This window comes from Octodon degus, unplaced genomic scaffold (assembly GCF_000260255.1).
Source record: "Octodon degus isolate 3935 unplaced genomic scaffold, OctDeg1.0 scaffold00171, whole genome shotgun sequence".
NCBI classification, from domain to species: domain Eukaryota; kingdom Metazoa; phylum Chordata; class Mammalia; order Rodentia; family Octodontidae; genus Octodon; species Octodon degus.
Genome location: NW_004524747.1, coordinates 2,602,740 through 2,611,834, shown reverse-complemented (window position 1 = coordinate 2,611,834; position 9,095 = coordinate 2,602,740). Strand labels below are relative to the sequence as shown.

Here is a 9,095-nt window from a genome sequence, read left to right as displayed (position 1 = left end):
AAAAAAAATTATTTTAAGAGAGTACAAAGTAGTATTAAAAATTACAAATGATACAGAACTTCACTAAAAAAAATAATTTGAATTTCACAGGGTTGTATTGCATAGTGTTGTCCTTAAATTAATTGTTTATATTACCAGATATATGCATGCAAAATTGGAAGAAGAAAAAAAATATATAAGAAAGTAAGAAGAGAGAAAAAGGAAAAAAAATAAAAAGGAAGAAAAAACAAAGTAAGGATTAATAGCTCCTTTCCATAGACCAGCAGAAATCTTCAGTACAGTTATCCAAACAAAACCATCCTGCTTACATAGATAGATATATCTCTTTCCCCCAAACTCTCTCCTATCTTTCTCCTCAACTCAGTAATAAGGAAAACTTTAATTTCTTGTTCTGTAAGGCTTTTGCCTAATAAATTTTTGATTCTGGTTGTAGCTCTTGATTTTACCAGTAGAGAGCATAGTTATTCTATTGATTTTAAACTTTGAATAATGAAGAAGTCTGAGATGGTTTTTTCTTGCTTTAGTACGGAATTCTTTTTTTTTTTTTTTTTTTTTTGTATTTTAGGGAAGGGTCTACAGGATATTCAGTGTCTCACTACTAGATCAGACTCATAGTGATCCGCCTGTTTACAGCCTCCCAAGAGCTGGGATTACAGGCACGTGCACCATGCCCAGTCTCAATTGCTATCTCTGCGTGCTCTGGGGGTGAGGCTGGCACAGCAAGCCTGGGATCGAACCTCCAGCCCCTGTGCCTGCTTTCAGGCGCTTTAATCCACTGAGCTATCTAGCCGGCCCTATTACAGATAAACACACACACACAATGCAACATCCTAAACAACTCAAAACTTACTATTGGTATTAGTTCCTGCAGATTTGTTGTGCTACCATACACATGGAAAAAGCCATTAAATATTTAGGAACATTCAATAACAAAAGCTTTAAAATCTAACTGTATGTAGTAACCTCTCAAAAAGCTACAACCTGAATTTTTTTAAAAAGTATTTTTTTTTCTGCAAAGAATTTTATCAGCTATATGAAAATCTGTACAGGTTTTATACTGAAGCTAATGTTGAGCTGCACTTGAATTCACATTCTTAGCAAAACAATTGCCTGAGCACACATATACTCCACATGTCATTGTAGGGCAGCCGCTTATTCTTCATCTTTCTCCTCCTCCTCCTTTTCCTCCTCCTCCTCTTCATCTTCTGGTTTACTCTTCTTGGAGCCTGTTGGTCTCCCAGGGCCCTTCTTTCCTGCTTCACTTTTGCTCTTGGCATGGTATGCAGCAATATCCTTTTCATATTTCTCCTTTGGCTTAGCTGCTTTTTGTTCATATGGTTATCTTTTCAGACCACATTTCACCCAATTTTTTTTGCAGTATCTCCAATGGACAGGCCTGGGTGTTCACTTTTGATCTTTGGGTGATGTTCAGAGCAAAACAGGAAAAAGGCAGATCGGGGTCTTTTAGGAGCATTCGGATCTTTCTTCTTTTCTCTCTTATCGCCAGCTTTGGGAGGAACAGAATTTGTCATCTTCCCGTCGTAACGAGCTTTATCACTCTTCGCCGTATCTTCAAACTTAGACTTTTCCGTGGCAGACATCGTCTTCCATCTCTCCGAGCACTTCTTGGAGAACTTGAGGAAGTTGACCAAGGAGTAAAAATGCTTATCCTTGTGCTCCTCGCGGCAGGTCTGCGCGAAGAAGGTGGACGAGGGCATCTTGCCCTGTGACTTCTTGGGGTCTCCCTTGCCCATGGCAGTGCGACCTGGTGTAGCTTTTCCTTAGGGTCCCTCAGAACTGCAGAGAGCGAATGAGAGGCTTCCTTCCTAGGGCTCCAGCGAGAACCGGCTTCCAGACTACTTAATTATGATCATAAAAAAATGGATGGGCTGGGCCTGGTGGCACACACATGCCTGTTATCTCACTCTGGGAGGCTGAGATAGGGATCCCAAATTGAAGCCCAGCTTGGGCAATTTAGCAACTGAGTGAGACATGCGACTCAAACAAAAAAAAAAAAAGCAAAAGAAAAGCTGTAGATTTAGCTGAGGGCAAAGGCTCTGAGTTTAATTCCCAATATTGAAACAAGCAAACAATCCCTGTAGAACAAACAAAACAAAACTTCCCACAAAAAAAATCATGCCAGGGAGATGGCTCAGTGGAATAAGCGCTTCCCTGGCAAGCGCAAGGCCCTGAGTTCAATCCCCCATTCCAGAAAAAAAAAACAAAACTGGATGTGCATACGTTTGAGGGATTCAGAAAAGGCTAAACATGGGTCAACTTTTCTTTTCCTTGCCCCAAGTCCATAAAGTCAAAATATCTGAGACCACCATAGAAATGAAAAACTGGTGTGAGAGTGCTTTCTTTACAATTTTTATAAAGTCAGAAATAAGAACTAATTCATTAATAAAATGTGAAAACAAATTTTAGAATAAAAAATGAACTATCAAGATAATTAGAATTTCTGTCAAACAATTTCTCAGTACTTGAAGTAGGTTTCACTCTTAAGATGAGAACGTTTTTTCTAGCTCTGTGAGGTACACTAATGGTATTTTAATTGGGATTGCATTGAATCTGTATACCAATTTTAAGAATATGGCCATTTTGACAGTATTGGTTCTTCCAATCCAGGAGCAAGGAGTATCTTTCCTTTTTTTAATATATATTTTAGAGAAGGGTCTACAGGGTGTTCAGGGTCTCACTACTTGATCGGACTCCTAGTGATCTGCCTGTTTACAGCCTCCCCAAGAGCTGGGATTATAGGCTCGTGCCACCCCACACAGTCTCAATTGCATCTCAGGGAGCCCCGGCGGTGGGGCCAGCATGGCAGGCCCAGGGATCTAACCCCTGCAATATCTTTCCATTTTCTGAAATCCTCTTTGATCTCTTTTTTCAGAGTACTAAAATTTTCACTGTCTAAATCTCTAACTTTGTGAGATTGATTCCTAAGTATTTCATTTTTTGGATGGTATTGTGACAGGCATGGTTTCCATAATTCGTCTCTCAGTGTGTTCATTGTCTGTGTATGGAAATGCTATTGATTTTTGAGTGTTAATGTTGTATCTTGCTGTGCAAAGACAAAAAATCACAGAATCATTTCAATAGATGCAGAAAAAGCTTTTGACAAAGTCCAACACTCAGGGCCCAGCGAGATAACTTCATAGAATAAGTGCTTGCCTGGCAAGCACAGGGTCCTGAGTTCAATCCTCGGTACAGCAAAAAAAAAAAAAAAAGTCCAACAGTCATTCATGATAAAACACTACAGACAATTGGAATGGATGGTCTTTATCTCAATCTGATAAAAGCCATCTTTGACAAACCCACAGCCAACATTATACTTAATGGACAAAAATTGAAAATTTCCACTGTAAAATCAGGAACAAGACAAGGATGCCCACTGTCACCACTCCTGTTCAATATAGTTCTGGAAACAGAGCAATTAGACAAGAGAAAGAAATAAAAACATTAAGGGTCAGAAAGGAAGAAATGAAATTATTATTTGTAGATGACAAGACACTGCATCTAGAAGACTCCAAAACTCCACTAAGAGTTTTGTAGATTTAATAAACACTGTCAGTAGTGTTGGGAAGGAAAATCTGGAATGAGGGAAAGGACAAATGAAAGAAGGGAAAAAGATATTTAGGGATCTGCAGAGTAGTTTGGATAATTGTATTGATTTCTGCTGGTATTTTGAAAGCAACAAATTTTAATGCTTAAAATTTGTTTTTGTTGCTTTGATTTTTTTTCCACTTTCGAATTTCTTATGACTTCTTTGTTATTTTTTTCTTTAAATTAATCTTACACATTTATATCTGGTAATCCGAACAACTAATTTGAAGACAACATCATGTAATATAGCAACCATTGTTCAATTCCTATTACTTTGTTTAGTGAAATATTGTGTCATTTCTAATGCTGTTTTTTCCTATTACTATTTTGTATTCTTTAAAAATAAAAATGAAAAAGATGACTAAATCTTACACTGGGTCAAAACATTGTTAGTTAATGTTTATTGGGCTTCCACAATTAATGCTCAATAGGGAATTGGACTGTGCTAATTGCCCTGAAAAATAAACAAGTTTCAAAATAATGTTTTCCTTGTTTATTTTTTCTCTGGTGACCTCAATAGTCATCATAGCTTCTCTGAATATAGAGGTTTATGCTCTTAGGATTGGTGTATAAATTGGTTACAACTTTTTATATCTCCAAAACAATATTCATTGAGATGACTGATTGCATCCATTGATGGTACAAAAGATGAAGGTTTAGAAAAATAAGTGTGAACTATTGTCTACTGGAAAAAGGGTAAATTTCTCTGGGTGACAGTAAAATAAAAATTGTGTTTTCAACCTCAAAGTCTCACATCCACTCTGTGTATGACACATCATGATCTTTGCTCTGCTAGACACATTCTGATGCCTTGCACTGTTGGATGTGAACTTTTCCAGGCAACATAACTCTGTCAAAACAAAACTTATTTGATAAACAGTACCATTATATAAAAGTTTTAGTACAAAATCTAATGAAGAGTTTTGAAATGGACAACCTGTTCCCACACTTTTATTAAAAAATATGGTCTGTCTTGATTCAAGGGAAGGGACCATGGTTATTCTAAAGATTTTCTTTCTTTGTTTTTTCTTTCTTTCATTTTTTGGACAATTCTAAATCTTTTAATATCCTCCTGCCTGCTGATAAACAAACAAAAACCTTGGAAAATATGATGAATTGAATTTCTTGCTTTGTAATATATTAGCTTTGGCTACAATCTACAAATTATAGCAGTTATGTATTTTTTTCTGTAATTTAAGTAAGTGTCTACATGGTATTTAGGGTCTCACTACTAGATCAGACTTGCAGTGATTCTCCTACTTACAGCCTCCCACGTGCTGGGATTACAGGCGAGCACCACCTCACCCAGTCTCAATTGTCATCTCAGTGTGCCCCAAGGGTGGGGCAACTATAGCAATTATGTATCATTGTTTTAGTCTAAACATGTGAGATCATTCTGAAGCAAAACACTGTGAAATCAGCAAGATTTTTTTTTTTTTTTTTTTTTTTTTTGCTGTACCGGGGATTGAATTCAAGACTTTGCACATGCCAGACAAACACTTATTCTGCTGAGTTATCTCCCCTGCCACAGCAAGATTGTTTTGTCCTCTTCCTACTCCTAGCCTTTCCACATGTAATACCTTGACTTCAGAGTCCTCTAGATACTTTCCCTTAATATATCCTTTGTTTCTCAATGAGTGGTTTTGGTTTCCTTCTGGTTTTATTCATATATATATATATATATATATATATATATATATTTATTTTATTGAGAAAGAAGTAGCAATGAGACAGTTTCAAAACAGGTTAGTAGGACAGTCACAATAATTAATATATTGCATATTGTTGTCTGTGTAGTTATTCATGGTACATGATGCAGACATGATATCTTGTCTAAACACTATTAGTTCAAAACTTTCTTGTCACTGAACTAAGAGAAATTAGCTGTATATCTATGCTAACTATTTTGTGTATACAGATATATATTTTTTTCATTACCAAATGGACTTTCATTTATAACCGTTTTTTGTTTACTTTTGTGAGAGATGGATATTCCCTTGCCATTCAAATATTGTAGGTGCATGAATTCAGCAAAGTAATCCAATATACGGTAGTAGTCTGTAATAATAGTGGGTTATCCGCTTGTCTGGCAATGTCAGAAGTTGTTGACTTCTGACAACATACTTCTCAGCATATTACAGGCAAATGAAGTATCCGTAAAAAGATAGGGGTGGCCTTTTGTATGTCCAGCTTCTTTTTCATGTTAATCTGAAATTTATATGTAATGGCTAGAATAATAGTTATTTTTAGATCATGAGATGATCTTGAGGATGAAAACCAGACACTGAGAATGGTAGATGTGAAAGAGGTGCATGGTCAGTTGACTGGACGATCTGGACGTCCTATTTTTTCCTTAAGTTACATACTTTTGGAATTTAGGTGTATATACAGGTAAACTGGAGTCAGGCTATGGGAAGCAAGTACTTTTGGAAAATCAGGCTTCACAATTCTTTCAGAATATGTGGTAGGCTGATTCTGAGAAAACACTGTTGCTTTTTGCAGGAAAAATGTTCCCTGAGAACATTTAAAGAATTCTTGTCTTGAATCCTTTTGAAGAAACGCCTGTTTATTACTTGATTAGCTGTTTAGAGGGCATAAGTCTTATTATGCCAAACATTTTGTAAATGAGTGGACAATAAAGGGGACCTTATTTTCTATATGGTATGTCAGTATGCAGAGGAGTGCTAGAGATTTTATATCTTGTTGATCACATTAGTGTAAAGGCTACTCTAGGTTGACATGCCCTGGTAGGAAGAAACTCTCAAAGAGAGAAGTAATTTAAAGTAACAGTAAATGTAAAATGTACAGCACAAACCACTCTGATTTCAGCATGATACAATTGAGCATAATCAAAACATCAAAAGCTATTATGGGACATAGGAGATTTATATAGCAACAGTTAACTAGATAAGCATGTCAAGAAGAGCATTACTGTGTAAGAAACAACCCCAACACAAAGAATCAATATCAGTGGACATAGAGAGTTTGTGAGTCAGCATATCACATGGGCCCTCTTGCAAACGAAATAGGCTTAAATATCCCTGTTCTATTTCTTATTAGTCACACTGCTGCTTTTGACTTTCTGCTTCAGCAACTCAACCATGTGCAAGTCTTGCACACTAAATTCCTTGCCTGTGGCAATGTCTTGTGCCTTGCTTGCTGATGGGTGATGAGTGTGTAAGCCTGTATTTTTGTTCTACTAGCCAGCACCTCTGTATAACAGCATAGATACTGCTGTTGGTACAAAATTCAGAATGGCAGATGGTAGCTTCCAGCAGAAGACAATTGTAAACAAGATATTAATATCACTGTCAGAGATCATCTCAGCACTATGGAATTTCTATTTTTGTTGCTATTTATTTGCTATTTTGGTTAAATTATTTACTGTGGTTTGCTCTGATTCTTTTGTTCAGCTTGCTTCTCTTTCTGAGTCCTCTTAACAATAACAACAAGCATGGTTATGTCAGAAGAGACTGGAAGAACCAAATATCGACACAGCAAGTACAAAAGTAACTATTTGGTCATTGGGCTACAAATGCCAGAGTTGAATATTGATCTAGACAGATTATCATCATAGTCATTGGATAAATAGCTTTCTTACAAACTAATTAAATATATCCTAGGAGACTTTGAAACAGGACTTTATAAAACCAGGAGCAGCAATTTTTGTGTGTACATTCATACCTAGTTTTCACCATGGAGCCACTTTCGTTCTTGTTAGGGAACAGCATGCTGTCAGCAAAATTAAGCTCCAGGATAAAACTTCAAAAAAGGAAAGCCAAAATAAAATCATTTTAAGGGTATAAATAAAATAGATCCACGCATTTCCTGACAGCCTGAATGAGAAGGTCCATATTTATCTCAGTAAGCTTTCAGTGTTAGACTCTAGGAGCCAAAATGACAGTTTTGAACTCAGCCAGACAGTGATCCTTATATATAAAGACTCAAAATAGATTTCCTTTGCCCCTATTCCTGCCAAAGAGCCATTTTAGGTGTGCAGGAAGGCGCTGAGCACACTAATGCAGTGTCCTTATGCTGAGTGGGAGTAATGGATGGCTTCGCCTTGTCTGACTTTTCTTGATTGGAATTTAGATCCCTAAAGAATATGAAAGGTAATATGATATTTCTTGTGATTTCACAGCAGATATGCTTTTTCCATTTTTCTTTTTTATGCGTAGAATCATTGAAGATTGCAGTGGAAATGCAAAAAGCCTGCATTTGTATAATGGAGATAGATCATGGAGCTGTGGGCAATCATCGATGCATATGATCATTCTGGGAGCAGAGGAATTCTTCATTCTTGTAGAAATTGGTAAAAGATGATGAATATAAAGATAGGTTTAAATAAGTTAAGAAATTTTATCCAGAGTTTGGATAGAAATCAAGATCAACTTGTTGAACAAGGGTCTAAAGACCTTTGATGCCGTGCTTTTTGCAATTTCTTTTTCTTCTTTCTTGCCACCCTTTTACTCATTGCTTTTAATTGAAACAACATTTAAAAGTCACCTGTATGTTTTAGATACTCTAACAGGATCTAGGTAGAGCATAATGGGAGCAGGTATATATTTTCTTCTTTCTTTAGAATGCACATATTAACATCATATCAAAGGGGCATGTACTTTAAACAACATTAGCCTATATAGGCATAGAAGGAAGCAGAGAACATTTATATTTCATATTTAGGCAAGAGATTACATGGGATTAAAAAAATCTCATATTACTGAGAACCAACTCTATAAAAGGTATGAGGTGAATGGACTAATGAAACATGCTTGACAAAAGTCAAGTGGGTCAGCGGGTGGTGAAAGGGACAGGACATGGTAGTCGTGAGTGGTTTGATTAAAGACATTTTGAGTGCAAATGAGGCCCGATTCTTAAAGTTGTAAGTAGCTATTAAACTCTCAGAAAAGGAAATGGCATGAATAAATTCTGTATGTGAAAAATAAACTTTGTATAAAGCATTTACATTAGTTTCAATCTACAGTCTGGCAACTTCAGCAGGGAGGAGGTAGCAACAGCTGAGCTGAAAAAGAGATCATGGCCTGGACTATAAGCATAAGTGAGGGATGATTTGGTAGGAAATGTTGGGAACACATGGCCAAAGACTGGAGTAGAAGACAGGTACAGTTAAATCCCATCCAGATTTCTGGCTTGAGAGGTCAGAGTTACTGCATTGTTTCTCCTTGTGTGAGGAGGTAGGCTCAAGGAAAACTGGTAGAAATAGGAGAGACTGTTGTAGCTTTTACTGAATTGATATGAGGACAGTATAAGGTATAGTTTAATAAGGCTTAACACAGGATTCAAATAAGAGATTAAAAAATCTATGACAAGAGTGATATTATAACTCCCTTTCCCACCTGGCCTCAATCTAAGATGAAGTGACAGACTAGTGTATTTGAGTTTGTTTGCTGTTTTTTCTAAAACCTGAGTCTTGTCTCTCTCTCTCTGTCTCTCTCTGTCTCTCTACCTCTCTCTGTCTCTGTCTGTCT

The 9,095-nt window shown here is 36.6% G+C and overlaps 1 pseudogene; it reads right to left on the bottom strand.

The window, feature by feature from the left end:
- Positions 1–1,152: 1,152 nt before the first annotated feature.
- Positions 1,153–1,754, bottom strand: LOC101560552 (annotated as a pseudogene).
- Between the last annotated feature and the right edge of the window lie 7,341 nt (positions 1,755–9,095).